This window comes from Ambystoma mexicanum, chromosome 1p (genome assembly GCF_040938575.1).
Source record: "Ambystoma mexicanum isolate Mex_15411 chromosome 1p, UKY_AmexF1_1, whole genome shotgun sequence".
In the NCBI taxonomy this organism is placed as follows: domain Eukaryota; kingdom Metazoa; phylum Chordata; class Amphibia; order Caudata; family Ambystomatidae; genus Ambystoma; species Ambystoma mexicanum.
This window is the reverse complement of record NC_090921.1, coordinates 782,032,498-782,048,424: the sequence shown is the minus strand read 5'-3', so window position 1 is coordinate 782,048,424 and position 15,927 is coordinate 782,032,498. Positions and strand designations below refer to the sequence as shown.

Sequence of the window (15,927 nt, the reverse complement as noted above, 5' to 3'; positions counted from 1 at the left end):
TGGAACATTCACTGATGTAAATCGCTTCTACCACCTTAGGAATTAAGGTATCAAACCTACAGATTAGCTTGGCTTCTAGTTGGCGCAATTTGAGTTGCCTATTGCCCAACCTATTGTGTTGTGGTATACGTGCCAAACCTACAAAACTCATCTCTGATGTATTTTTATTGTGTTTCTCACCAAAGTGTAGCGCTAGAGGGTATGTCTGAGCTCCATTTTTTATGGCTCTGTAATGTTGTAAGATACACAGTTTTAGCGGGCCAATAGTAGATCCTATATAGTGTAACCCACAGTTGCATGTTATTGCATAAACCACAAACTTTGTAAAACAGGTTATTTTGTGCTTATACTTCCATTCTTGCCCATTGGCACTGATCGGGGAATTTCTCGAGACATATTTGCCACATTTTTTTAAACATGTTTGTTAGGAAACCAGCTCGATGAAGAAACCTCGGTTATTACAGTGCTCGGTGGCAGTATATTTTTCGATGTCTGAGCTTTGCGAAAAGTCACACTGGGTTTCTGTCTGACACTGACTGACACACACACACACACACACACTTGATACTTGAACTTGATACGTCCTTAGGGGTTGAACAAGTAGAAACAAAAACATACTCCTCCTCTGTAAGAATGAAAGAATCTCTTTAAAAGTGTATTATACTGCAAATGATCAGGTGGAGAGGATAATGAGACATCCATAATCACCCTAGTGTCCAATACAGACTCATGATACATAAGAAAAAGGAAATAGTCATGTCTATACAGGGTCTGGCTCATTGGTTGGCAAACTTGCCTGGCTAATGTCTGTAAATGTCAAAAAGATTAGTCTTGGACTCTTTATCTCTTAACATTTTTTGCATCTTCATTGCCCTCACCCCTGTGTTTCTGTTTCTTTTAGCTCTGTGGGTTTAAATTTTGAAATTGTTTACGTTTTCTCTCTTTTCTTCTGCTTGCTTTATATTCTTGACCTTTACCTGCCCCTGATGGGGAAGAGGATAGCATTGTTATACCATTGTATTTTCACTAAGCCAAATAGAATAATAGGTGCCTTGTTGCAAACGTATGTGGGGGACATGGGTATAACAGCAATGGTATTATAGACAGTAGACAGAGGGGTAATGTTTTTGGAAATTCAATTTCAGTATCACTCAGATACATTGCAGACCATAACCCTTTAACAACAAGTTGTAATGCACTATGCTGTAATTAAAGGGAGATTAATGCAGCAGTGTATCAATAATAAGTGTAATTGTACTATCCATTATGTACTATGCACTTTACTTGCTTCAAAAGATGTCGTAGGAAGGACTTAAATGTTTTGTACTCCCTCTGGTCAAGAGTGTAGCTTAAATGCATTATGGATCATCGATTGTGAACGAATGTCATAAAATGCAGATTCTGTATAACTAGGCATTATGCATTTTAAATGTTAGAAAAGACATTATATGAAGGATCTATACTCGTCTCCACTCCACCTGGTTAGCAATGCAGCTTGAATGCACTATGCACCATTGCATCAAAATCTAATTGGAGTACTGTATTAATAACAAGCCTAAATGTAATTTGCACTGTGCACTTGGCACCATGCACTTTACTTGCTCAATAAGCTGAAATACAAATATGCATTTGCACTATGCTCTTTATTTATTTGCTTGTAAATATGTTGTATTAAGGATCCAAATGTAAGGTACTCCATTTGAATAGTAATTTAGCTGGAATGCATCATGCACCATCATTCACCACCAAATGTCAAAAAATGCAAACCCTATATTACTATGCACCACGCACTTTATGTATTTGAAAACACGTGTGAAGGACCTAAACTTTCTGTATTCTGCCTGATAAGAAACATATTTTGAATACACCAGGCATTACTATTTGCCATCGAATATCAAAAAGATCAAACAAAATGCTCGTCCTATATGACTTGGGTCCTAATGCAATACATACTAGGTAATACGCACTATGCACTTTATATATGCAACTAATTTTACATGAGCTCAGGATACATTTGCATATACAATGATCGTGTTCTTTACAGAATCGGCCAGCCCAAGTCAAAATGGCCGTACTGGTCTGGTAAAAGTGGAAGTCACCTTGTTAGTTTTGACTTTGTGGGTGTTTTAAAATCACGTTTTGGGAAAGGTGGAGTTACTGTGATCAAGCCACACGACATTGGCGAAATGCACAAGACTGCCGGCACTCTGTTGGCATGAATTACACTGGGAGGATGTACTCTTTTAAATGCTGATTTTTTAAGATAAAGTTTGGTACATTACATGAAACCTTTGGAGTGTTTTTGGCCTTTCAATTTTTGGAAGATGTGTCACGGGAGTGCTACTCGCCATTACAGAGCTTGTTTGCTGTTCAACTTTTAACATACAAGTGAAAATATGTGGGTTTGTGGATTCGCGTATGTTCCCTATACAATTCCACACCGGTTCACCAATCTGCACCAAATTTTGCACAGTCACCTGTTAGGACCCTCCGGATATTACTGGCTACATGACATTTGGACACCCCACCCACCCCTTTCCCCATATTTCAGCAACAGTGAAAGTGTGGGTTTGTGGCTTTGTGCATGTTCCCTATACAATTCCACACCGTTTCACAAATCTGCACCAAATTTGGCAGTGACCTGTACCTATGAGACAGTTAAAGCCTGAGTAACGCCGGATATATCAGCTAGTAAACAACTACAAAGGCCAAAACTATTGGCATTGCCAATGCTGGTTTATAAAGTGTTCAGAGTACAGTACCCTGGAAATCCAGCCATTGTAAAACTGTACTCCGGGCTTGTGCAATGTCTATTTTTTGGGTTGATAATTTAACAAAAACAACTACAATAGTGAGCATCAGTACATCAATAGGGAAAAGGAGCAGCTAAACTCCAACCTTGCAATATCATCAATTACCCATACTAATATTTTGGGAATATTTCTAAGATATTGTCAGAGACAGAAGGGTGGGGGTAAGAACACATGCCACAAGAAGCTAGAAAATAACACACGTCATCCTTAAAGATCAATGAATGGTTCTGGGACATCATTAGACCCACACAACTGGCCTCTATTTTTCTTTTTTTTAAATATTTATATACAGGATGAACAATGCTCTTTTGATCACAAAAGGACATACAATAGATACGAAATCAGATCTGATGGGAAGCAGTGAGATTCTTACAATGGGGTGAGTTTGAGGGACATTCTGACCAGGTTGTGGAGGGGAGTAAATGGGATCGTCACCGGGGACAATACATAAGTGGCCATACACAGATTAAGGGGGGGGAGGGTGGGGGAGCATTCCACGTAAATGAAGCAAGACAAGAAGAGTGAGAGGAAGCACAGGGAGGGCGAGGAGCCAGGGTAGTCGAGGAATCAGAGCAGAGCTTTAAGTAGAGCACTCTCATATTTGGAAAGTAATACCATGCTAGAAGTCTACATTTCTATGGTCAGTTTACACATGAATTTCCACAACTTTACAGCCTCCATCTTGGCTACAAGCAATGCTCTGAACTGGTATATTTCTGGGATATTTTCTTTCAGTTTGAACATTTTTATTTTGTTCAACACCAGAATACAAATCTATAATCTGAATATGCATGAGATGTCTATTATGTAATATAACATTTCAAAACCTGTAAAACACATTTTATCAGTTGTACATATATGTAAGCAACCAGGATTTGATCAGATAAAAGGAATGGAGAGAAGAAAGAAAAAAAAGTGTTTGCATGAAATACATCAGGTTAGTCACAAAATCAATAGTAACTGTAAATAATGCCATCCATAAATGACCCGACTGGATTAAGCACTTGTATCATTTAATTAACAAAATGATGCCATTCCTTGTCATGTTTGAGAGAAAGAAAGGGTGAGTTGCCAATGCATTTCTCCAATCTATGAACATCACAAATATTATTTCACCAACCTTTAATGGAGATTTCAGTAAAATATTTTCAATTAGATATAATTAATCATATTGCAAGGAGTATAGAAAAGGTCAAACATGATAAAAAATTATCTAATTTTACCTTTATTGAATGCTAAGCTACCAAGCAGGATATTCGTTAAGTTTAAAAGAATAGAGATTTTAAAATGTGTTCAAGGAAACTCCAGGTCTGGTTCCAAAAGGCACTTACCAAAGAGCATTGGCTTAGTGACAGGACCAACATAAATCATCATCGGACTACTTGGATATAAGAGTTTCTTAGGAGTGATGAAGGCTCTAGGCGTGAAGTAATAGGCGCTTTGAGTTAGGTTTGCACAGGCAGATACCACCTTAATCTTAAACCAAATCATAGACCAAATTTCATTCCTAAAGTGTGTTCCACGGTTATTTTACCAATTACAATTCAGATGACCAAATATTCTTGGGAGATCTTTCTGCATAAGAACTTTGTAAAAGTTGGAAGCTCTGATGGAATCAAGAGATTCCATAATGCAGAATCTAAATGGGTCTCCAACTAATTGCTGGGAATTGTTTCTGCTCATAGCGTCCAAACATGCATTAATTAAAATATTGACTGAGAAGGAATGTTGGTAATGAAATGAAAATGTGGTTTTAAATTCTTCAGCAGAAAGGAGATCACCTCCCGCAATTATTTGATCAATAAATGTAACTCCAATTACAAATCCAAGCTTAGACCATATAAAAGGGAGAGGAGGCCTTAGCAGGCTTATTGATTTGATGAAAAAGGAAATCCTTCAAATAAGAATTATTGAGACAGATTGTTTTGGAAAAGCCCATCTTGGATCCATTGAAAAGATAAATGATGTCCTTGATGTCAAACAGTAAAACAAGAACTCAACAGTCAACCAAGTAGGTTGATTCACGTCTTCATTAGCAGACAACCACATATTAGCTATGTTTAAAACAAAAGCTCTATGATCCATTTTTTTTTTTAACATGTTTATTTTAAACCGGCGCACAGATGAAACAATACAAGCATCTCAAAAGACATACAATAACCTGGGACTGAGCAAGCAAAGTTCGAGCATACCAGAGCCGTGTCCCCTCCCCCCCAAAACACCCTCACCCCGCCTCTGGCTCAGCTTTCCTCTTGGACCGGCAGGGCGGGCATAACTGCAAGCCGCTCACCGCCCAAGTGAAGGGCCCTTTTAGCCAGTGGAGTTTTGTGGGTCATTGCTGGAAAGTTTTGGTCGTAGTCTAGGAATGGAGCCCATATGTTTGTGAAGCGATGTAGAAGGCCTGCTTTGGCTGCTGTGACTTTGTGCGATCAGTATGTCCCAAATTTTGATCCACCAAAAAGCCATTGAGGGGCCTTCGGCAGTCTTCCAGGCGCGAGCAACAGCACATTTCCTGCCCGATAGAAATTGTGTGAAAAGTTTGGCTGTTTTGCCGGATCTTGGGTAGACCCCCGGTATTGGGACCCCTAGTAGAATGGCTTCCGGTTCCATGGGGGATCGCCACCTGGGTGATGTCTTTTATCGTAGCAACACATTGTGCCCACAAATCTTTTACAAATTACATGACCACCACATACGGACGTATGACCCAGGCTGTCCACTTAGGTACCAGCATTAGGGATCCAGGGCCAGGTTAAAGTGATGCAGGCGTAGTGGAGGGGAGAACCATTGCAGCAGCAGCTAATGGGTGCATTCCCGATTAGTTATGCAAAAGGATGAAGAGTGCGTCCATGACCAAATATCCACCAAGCCAAGTCTGGCGCAGAGGAGGCGGAATATGCCGAAGAAAGCACAGGGGGAGCAGCAAACGGGATTGCTCCGCCTCTACCCATTTCGGGCACCCAGAGGTCACAACCCATGCTCGTATATGTGCCAGCTGTGCTGCTACCTGAGATTTACGCAGGCCCGGGACCCCAGCCCTCCCAACCTGGCGCTGCCCATCATAGCTTTCTGGGGAATCCTTGCCTTCCTGCCTCTCCAAATAAACCGGAACATTTTCCTCTGTAAGCGTCTGAGGAGGTTGGGGGGGGGCAATGGAATCGTGGTGGGCAAGGAGAAACAGGCGTATAAGAACCGTGGAAGGAAGTTCATTTTGCAGGTGGTGATACGCCCAATGAGTGAGATCTCTTGCGAAAGCCATCGGTCGAGATCACTCTCAAGCTCTTTAAAGGGTGGGGGGGGGGGGTGAATTCGCCCGGTATACACCCCAGGGCGAGCAGGGATCTGGACCCCCAGATAGGGAATAGCTTTCTCACTCCACTGGATCGGACACAGAGTTTCTAGGGACTCCCGCTCCCAAGGCTCTAGGCCTATCCCTAGGGCAACTGACTTCCTAAAGCCTGCTACCTTCCCAAATCTGCGAATCTCCGTAATGGCTGGCGTTAGCGAGGAACTGATATCAGTGATGGACAACATCACATCGTCAGCGTAGAGTGCAATCGTATCCTGGGAGGCGCCAATGTCAAGGCCTTTAATGTTCGGGTCTAGCCAAACCCGTTGGGCAAAGGATTCCACAGGTGAAGGGGATTGGGTCCGACAGGTTGCCGTTGACTGAGGAGTCTCTTTGGGGACTGAGCTTGCTAGGACAAATTTTGTAAAGTTTGGGCCAAAACGGAAGGCTTTTAGGGCGAGTCGCAGGAAGGCCCAATGTACTTCAAGGCATAAATTAGTTTTCAAAAATTGATTAGCAGAATTTGCTAATTAAAATATTTTTCATTAGCAATTTTGTACTCCTATTTTAAATGTCACCAGAAGTTAGTTTTACCCCAAGACATACAATTAGCAAGAATACAGCATTTCTATGTACCTCTGAAGTAATACATCCGTGCAATGAGTGTAAAATGTAAAGGTTCACTGCAGCAGCAAATTGTGCAATGTAATGCTCATAAGGCCACCAACACTGCCTAAGGATAAATAATGCACATTTCTGTTCTTGTCAGCACGCTGGTGTGGCTGGGTTGGATCAAATGATTTGCCCAGGATCACACGGTTTGGTTAAGCAGTGAAGCGAGAATTTGCCAGCAACTTACCACATTCCTTCCAAGCTCTAATTAGTACACATTTGTTTTGTGTTTCAAGAACCACACAATGGTTGTGTATTTGCAAAGAACACAAATCACTCGAAGCAACCACCTTTTGGGGGAGTATTTGCACCACCCTGAATATAAGACTACAAGTGATAGCCCCATAACACAACCTGCTTACAAAAGGCCTTTTAAATATTGTTCCATTCTTGTAAAGCGCTGCCTATGGCACCAACACAAAATATGTTTTTTTAGTATAAAAAGATGGGCTATGCTTTTCTTACCTCTCTGGTGACTCTTCGTTTGTTGTCAAAGTCAGTGTGAAGGTTCACTCTTTCCTGTTATCGTCCTCTACAGACACATTGCAATGTCTACAAAACAGACAAAAAGCAACTGATTACCCACAGCAATGTGCTTAAGTGGCTGGAAATATTTGTCCCACCGGAACGGGTAGGAGAAATATTACTGCCAGCCACTTGCCAACAACAAGCCCTGCAATCAGGGACAGCATTCAGGCCTTTCAGCCTTTTCATTTGATAAGGGCCATGAGCCTCACGGATGTCCACAGCAACTTCCCCATGTTGCCAGTTTGCTGTGTTATTGTATAACACTGCAATTTATATATATTTTTGCTCTGGGGCTTCATGCCTTAGCTGCATTTGCGGGAGCCCTTCCGGCCGTCACTTCCCTTGGGGTATACAGAAGTGTTATCACCTCGTTGCCTTTTCACATGGGTTCCTCCACAGCAGGTACTTGCTGACATAGGCTTTATATAGGATTTATAAATTTTCAGTGGGTATTATTGTTTCAACTTCCTGCTACCTGGCCGTTTAGTGATAATCTGCGGCTGTTAACCGCCCAGATAATTTTTGTCATTTCATTGGGTAAAATTGATGTGACATCTACTGTGATGTCATCATATGCTACTTACTATTTTTGAAACTGGTCCCAGAATGTTGGCATGTCACAGTCTTAGATTATCTAGATGGATAGCAGTGTGCTTTAAAACTGCAGTTATCCGACATACGAAGATGTTCCAAAATGGATCAGGTGTCAACCCTGGCTTTCAGTCTCGTGATTAAATGCTTGTGGCACCTTAATCACGAGACTGAAGGATTATGTAAAGGCCCTCTGCAGAACTATGCTGTTATTAGTGCAGGGCCTGGGTGCTTAGAAAGTGGCAATTATTTCCACCACTTTCTAAGCACCCAGGCCCCACACTAATAACAGCATGGTGCTGCAGAGAACCTTTACATAATCCTTCAGTCTCGTGATTAAGGTGCCACAAGCATTTAATCACAAGACTGAAAGCCAGGGTTCCAGTGCACCCTGATTCGTAATGGACCGTCTTTGTAATGCCCATCAGGCCACCATAGGGTGACCAAATTTAAAAAGTAAAAAACTGGGACATGGCAACTACCATAAAAGTAGGACTAACTCTTGAAAGTGGCTGTCAAGGTACTATACTTCAGTAGCTTTTGGAGGAGAAGGGGGTTCAAGTGTTGCTGTTCAAAGAAACACATATTATAATAAATGTAATACAAACGAGCACTCTCTTAATTTGTAAAATAAAGCATTTCTTCTGTGCAAGATTGTGCATTCCTGCCTGCAAGCTATAAAGACCTACTACAAAAAACAGAGACCACTGAAGTTTCCAATGGGAACATAATCTTGAGAAAGGGGGACAGTCCCGGCAAAACCGGGACGTCTGGTCACCCGTAGGCCAACAACATAGCCTGCTTGCAGAGGGCATTTTAAATATTCTTTCAGTCTCGTGATTAAAGCGCTCGTGGCACATTTAAGCACTAGAATGAAAAAATGCAAAGTGCCTTCTGTAGCAGGCTATGTTATTAGTGCAGGCCTGGGTGCCTAGAAAGTGGCAGTAAATAATATTTCTCCCCCCATTTGGGCGGGTGAGATATTGTATAGTTCCACTTTCTAAGCAGCCAGGGCTCCAGTAATAATAGCTTGCTTGCAGAGGGCATTGTTAATTGTCTTTCAGTCTTGTGATTAAATCGCTTGTCGCACCTTTATCACGAGACTGAAGAAAATGTAAAATGCCCTCTGCAAGCAGGCTACGTTATTACTGCAGGCATGGGTGCTTGGAAAGTAGCAGTAAATAATATTTCTCCCCCCATATGGGCGGGAGAAATATTATTTACCGCCACTTTCTAAGCACCCAGGCCTGCAGTAATAACATAGCCTGCTTGCAGAGGGCATTTCAAATAGTCCTTTCTTTGCGCGAATCACGAGAAGGAAAGAATATTTGAAAGTTGATCTGCCAGCATGCCATTTTACTGTGGGGCTGGGTACTAGCAAGTGGCTGGAATTAATATTTCTCCCACCTGAATGGGCAGGTGAAATATTTCTTCCTAGCCGTGGCCACTTGCTAACACCCAGCCCTGCAGACAAGGGGCTCGCCCTCCTCCGCCCTCCCCTAAGCACCCCAGCATGACTCCTTACCTCAGATGGAAGCCGGGTCTGTGAGTAGAGCTGGGGTGCTCCTGCTGAAGTCTTCTCCGCGTGACTTCGACGCCGCCCCCAGGGATCGGCTCATACATTGATACAATGTATTTAGCCCAGCCCCAGAGCTTCTCCCTGCACACTGTCAGTGCACCGAGTGCAGAGCTTAAATAAAAAAGGCACAGTAATCTGTGCCTTTTAAGCTCTGCGCTTGGTGCCATAAATCATACCGCAGAAACTGTGATACGATTCCAAAATTAAAACGCAAACCAGCGGTATCGTATCGCAAATTGCGATGCAATACTGCTTATTTTATGCCTTGTACTTTATCAAAAGCTTTGGTCGCGTCCAAAGCCAGCATTGCCAGCTTCTGCGAATCTTGCGTTGCGACATCTACTAGGTTCAAGGCTCTACAGATATTATCCCCAGTCGACCTATGCATTATGAAGCCTGTCTGGTCCGGAATTATATGGTCGGCCAAGGTGCTCGCTAGGCAGTTCGCTGGTATTTTCGAATAGATGTTAGCGTCTATATTTACTAGGGAAATAGGCCTATACGAGCTATTGTCCCTAGGGTCCTTGCCTGGTTTAAGTAAGAGGACGGTGATAGATTCCTGCATTGATGGGGTAATGGATCCCGTTACTCCAAAGGAATTAAAGAGGGCTGTTAGTGGGGCTATCAGTTGGGGGCGAAACACTTTATAATACCTTGCTGTGTAGCCATCCGGGCCTGGGGCTCTAGGTTTGAGGGACTTAATGGCTGCATCCATTTCCTCATCTGAGATCGGGGCGTCAAAGCACTCCCTGACCGACTCCTTGAGTTGAGGAACAGCTGCACCTTGTAGGTACTCCTGTTGTTCTATTTGGCTCTGTGGTGATGCAGACATTACCTCAGAAAGGTGGGCTGCTGCCAGTCGCAGTTTATCTTGTTCCGCATTTTGGACCTTGCCCTTGAGGGGTGGTGGGGTGGGGTGGGGGGATAGGGTCGCAGAGGCCCATTATAGTGTTCCTTTTCTTCGCCTTGGCTAGCTTCTCCACCAAGTGTTTATTTGCCTTGTTATTCCTGGTATAGTAGCCCTGCTTGGATTCGCCCAAAAGGTGCACCGTTTCCTCCGCATAATGGGCCTCTAGCTTTCTCCGGGCTGCTTGTGGAGCTCGTTGGGACCACCCTTTGCATTTGTGGTCGGCTTCAGCTCTCTGGACCTCTTTTTCGAGATGCATTTGAATTTGTCGCTTGCGTTTATGGAATGCCGCCCAATGTGCAATTAGTTCTCCCCGCACCACAGCTTTCATAGCATCCCATGTGTTGGCTGGGGAGGGGTCTTCAGTCGGATTTTCCCTGAAAAGATTTGATCACTGTGGCTATGGAGTCCCTCAATGGCATTTCATTAAGAATGGGATCATATAGGTTCCACCTACGTCAAGGAGGTAGGTCAGAATCATGGGCCCAGAAGGTCAGAGTTACTGGAGCATGGTCAGATAGTACCCTTGATCCAATGGTTACCCTCGATCCGATGGTTACATCATCAACGAAAGCCAGAATCTTTGAAGAAGCCAGAGGTCATTCCCAGAGAAAGTTCTATGCACCTTCCATGTGTCTACCACCGCTAGAGTTCAGAATAATTGAAGAAGGCTTGTAGCAAGTTTAAAGTCTCTGGAGGCTAGGGGGTGTGATCTGTTCTTTGCAGGGTCAGGGACCCATTGAAGTCTACTCCAATGATGATTTGGCCTTCAACAAACGGGAGGAGGGTTTCGCCCAGTGCTCTGTAAAATGCCTCCTGCACGTCATTTGGCCCAAATAGAAGGCCATTGACCGCCGTTTAGCGGCCTTCTGGGCACCGTAGAGTCTTGTATCTGCGGTTTCACCCTTTTGCCGAAGATAATTGGTGTACCCCCTTTCTTGGTTGGGGTTTGGAAGAGGGCGGGGGTCAGAGAGTTCACACCTCTAATGTTCAACGAGATAAACTTCAATTTCTGGTGTGGAGGGGGATGTGTCCTGGGCATCAGTGTTTTCTGAGAGTGGGGTCTGGGCCGGCCTGGGCTCAGTCATCATCCAGGGGGCTTTGCCATCTTGATATCATCGTGCAGCTGGGGTTTTAACATAAGCCTTCAACGGGAGGCTATAACTACGGAATCAAGGGAAGCCGATGTTTCCTCATCTGCGTATCTCGTAGCCAATGGGGCTAAAACAGTTTGTATAATATTGTGCTGTATCCTACTCCAAGGGAGTTCTGGTGTCATTCACCTCGGAGTTGGGCATGACCCGTGCGAAGCCTGGGGCTGAAGTCTAGTAGCTTTGTGTTCCATCACAATCTACGCTCAGCTGAACCAACAGTTCGAAATCTAGAATTCGGAAAAGGGGGGGGGGGGGGTCGGTAGGCCTGCGGGTGAACTCTGCAGCCCGACCCCCCCCCCCCAGGTCTTGAGTGTAGGGGTCATCTAGCGTTCCAGCCTTTCTGAACCATCATCCAAGACAAGCTTTTTGATTTTGGTGGGGGGGGCTCTCTCAGGTCCGAGAGCCGTATGGTCAGGCAGGGCGCCCTTCATCCCTCCAGGAGAGTCGGGGTGTAGGTCCGTCTCTACCCTGCGGCAAGGCCGCAGTCTATGGGTGCCATCCAGCGCGACTTGCGATTTGTCCAGGTGTGGCAGAAGAGACTGAAAGAGGTTGCACACATACTAGGCATGATTCTGGTGCAGAATCGAGAAAGGAACCCCCCCCCCCCCAAAATCCGTAGGTTGTTTCGGCGGGCCCTGTTTGAGTCCTTCTTGTTTAAATTCAAGGATCTCATTTTTATTGATTAGGGCCTGAATAGAGTGCTGTACCTCCAGGAGAGTTGTCGAGTGCTCCTGGGTCAGATCTTCCACCTCCTCCAGTCTCTGCTCCACTTCAGCGACCCTTTGTTCTGTTTGCTCCAGCTTAGTTGCAAGCTCCAACATGCAAGATCTAAATTCAGCTTTGATGTCTGACATGAAAGCTTGAATGTCCCCCTTGGTTGCCAGCGGACCCGCACCTTCAGCAGATGTTTGGGGTGTGAGTTTTTGAGAATCAGGCTTTTTCCTCCTCGCCAGCAGAGAGCAGCATAGTGGTGATGTCGGCATTCTTAGCAGACTTGAGGTGCTGTTGGAGTTTGGTGATGGGTAGGCCACAACTGCTTGGTGCCGAAGAGATGAGGGAAGCAGCTATAGATCCCTGAATCGCCGAACAGTGCTGCCAAATGTGGAGAAGGACTCCCAATTTCAGAGCCCAGGGTTATGGCACAAGTGAATTGACCCGCCTACGGGACGGCCAAATGAGAATGTCTCCAGGACTGCAGTTAGGGTGACGTTGGCAGGAACAATAGCTGGCCCTGCGGGCTAAGGCTGAGATGCTGGGTAACGAGTTGGTGCGCCCTTGTTGGTTACTGCAGACATCCACAGTAACGAATTTGTGATGTGTCCCGTTAAAGAGTAGGTCAGGGCACAGGATCCGACCCACGAAGAGCTGCCAAGCCTTAAGGGCCCCCCTCCCAGTCTAGCGCCAGAATGAGAAAGTCTGGATGTTTTGAGGGAGCCTAGGGTGATTCAAGGTGGGGGCCACATGGGGTTTCAACAGCAGCTGCGCCCTTGTGGAAGTCCGGGGCCCAGATGAGTGATGCAGTCCTAGGGGGCTGAAAGGAGGTTGTTCTAGAATGCTTGTTGCGTGCTGGGAGCAGAATATAGCCCTCTGTGGGGTGAATGGCTGGGCTGGGACTTGTCAAAATTGGAATAACGGGGGGGGGGGGGAAGGGGGGGGGGGAGTTCGGTCCCAGTCCCCAGCGGTTCTAGAGGGCCGGCGTCAAGGGAGGCAAGCCCCGCCACCTCACGGTTTCACCTTTCCCAATGGGGAGTCAGAGTAAAAGCGGGTCTGCATCCACGATGATGGCAAGGGCCGCTAGTTGAGGCTTACACGGTTCCGCTCCCTCCTCATAGCATGTGTGGGTGGACGGGGCTGTGGTGTGTCTCCCGCTGCAGGGTGTCGGCAAGGAGGTCGCAGCTTGGCAGTCCAGGGCAGGGTTCTCCCGTGCACATGCTGGCTGCAATTAGCCGAGTTGCACGTCGCCGCGGCCGATCTCCCCCGGTCCGTCTGCTATCTTGGGCCGCCTCGACGGCAGGCGCTACGGCAATCCGGTGCAATCTAGGGCAAGGGCAAGCGTTAGGAGCTCAACTCGCATCTGGCTGCAGCCCCAACATTCCGCTTCTAGATGATGCCTTTCCTTCTTCAGGATAGTAGCGGGAACTGCATTTTATGAATGTATTACGCGGGCTTCACACGGAGGCCCTCAGAGGAGCAGCCACATCGATGGCACTCCAGGCCACGCCTCCTATGATAATTTGGGAATCTTACACCACCACTAGCATATGGGTACTTAAGTTTACTAGAAGAAATGATTTTCTTTTTCTTAGATCTCCAGAGGAAATCAATAAGTTTCTTATCAATAGAGCAGGATGGTAAAGGGATGTGAAGCATTTTGCCAGTAGTATGAAATGACAGGTGTAAACATCATTTTATTGGCCTGTAATCTTCCCCATCACAACAAGTATAAGGAGGGGCCAAAAGGTTACTCATTAGTTTAATTTTGATTGCACATTTTGCAGGTTAATCTTAATTAATTGAAGAAGTGAAGATGCAATAGAGATACCCAGGTTCTTAGAGACAGGATTCCAACTAAGACCAAAATGGTTAATTCTTTTTAGACAATGGACATCAAGAGGAAGCATTTCCGATTTGTTCTTGTTTAATTTATACCCCGAGAAATGGGAAAACAGATCAATCCTATGTAGTAAATGGTGAAGTGTTGTGCTCTGATCGTCAAGGAAAATGTATGTGCCATCAGCATATGCAGCAAGCTTAAACTCAGAATCACCACAGCTAACACCCCAAATGTCATTGATTCATATTCATTCTAATAACGGTTCAAGGGCCAAGACCAATCAAATAGGTGAAAAGGGGACAGCAACCAGGGAGAAAATTGAATATCAAAATTGATGTTTTTTGGATCTGAATATAGAAGCTTAACTAATTTAATATAACCCTAGCCGATTCCATGCCACCATAGGGCTTGAAACATAAAATCCCATTCAACGCGGTCAAACGCTTTTTCTGCATTAAGTGCTAATGCCATGTAAGGTTTTCTTGGATGATTCTTCCTATTTATACAGTGTAAGAGATTTATAAAAAGTCTAGAGTTAGCAGAGATGATCCTTCCTTTAACAAATCCTGCCTGATCAGGTTTAATGAATTTATACATGAAAGATTCTATTGGCCAAAATCTTTGCAAAAACTTAAAATCAGAGTTAATTAACAATGTTGGCCTATAGTTCTTGGGCAGTTCAGCGTCTTCAATATGTTTGGGAAAGAGGATCAAAAGAAAGGAACCGGATGACTTGCCTATCCTGGATAATAGCATTTGGTGAAGACAACCAGGATATCTGCATCATACTATTTTGCCCAAGTCATTTTTAACAGCAGATATCCTAAATCTCTCTTTTGATTTGAGATAGAGCTTTACCAGCTTTGTTGGATAAATCGATATATTTTGGATTTAAATTTTAGTACACCGCCGCAAGCGTGTCCATTGAGTTTTTTGTTGATGGAGAAATGACAAATTTGTCCAAGCAATTTAACATTTGCTTTAGCATTGTATTTTTTTCTCTAAAGCCCATAGTTGACCATATAGAGCATCTAAATATTTTTTGGCCTCTTTCTTTTAGCAACAAAGATAAATAATATGTCCCCGCTAGGCCACCTTATAAGCATCCCAGTAATTGTCTGGAGAGGTGTCATAATTATTAATATGAAAGAAAAAGTGATGAAAATCAAGATAGGATTTTTCAAAATTGATGTCTTGAAGTAGCGAGATTTTAAATCTCCATTTGTTTACGCTATTCCTAGCGCATCCCAATTCTAGATTAGTGATTACAGGAGAATGGTCTGATATTAGTGAACATTCAATAGTGGAGTCATTTATTGCACATACCAAGGATTTGGCAACACAAATGTAATCAGTACGCGACAACGAATTATGTGGGAGGGAGTGAAAGGTGAAGTCCAGATCTGTAGGGTACGAGAACCTCCAAGTATTAACAACCCCAATTTCGGCTAAACATCTTGTAAATTCAGTGCGTGATTTGCTGTATTTCAATTGACAGAGATATTCTGTCTAGAAAAGGATCGATAATATTATTAAAGTCTGCACATATTACCAGATTAGGGAGATCCGATTGCAAAATCATTTGTTTCAACTCACACCAGAAGCTGAGGTCCGGATTAGTGGGCCCATAAACATTAAGAATTGAGACATTTTCAGAATGTATAAATTCGTTAAAACCCATTTTGATTAGCTAATACATCACCTTCCCAAAACATTTTCAATGTCATGGATTCTTGTAATGATAAATGGGTTTCTTGTAAGCATGCAATAGTTGGTTTAAATCTATTAATGTGAGCTAGAACCTTTTGCCTTTTAATTGGATTAAGACCTTTAACATTCC

General features: G+C 44.0%; 1 protein-coding gene across 3 annotated transcripts in view; it reads right to left on the bottom strand.

Moving 5' to 3' along the window:
- SLC39A1 (solute carrier family 39 member 1) overlaps positions 1–15,927 on the bottom strand; it is a 191,780-nt gene that overhangs the window by 130,358 nt on the left and 45,495 nt on the right. For 2 of the 3 annotated variants that reach the window (XM_069651484.1, XM_069651478.1), the window contains exon 2: positions 7,240–7,326. The exons of the other annotated variant lie outside the window; for it this stretch is intronic. The gene's annotated coding sequence lies outside the window, so the exon portion shown is untranslated. The remainder of the gene's footprint in view (positions 1–7,239; positions 7,327–15,927) is intronic. 3 annotated transcript variants of the gene reach the window in all.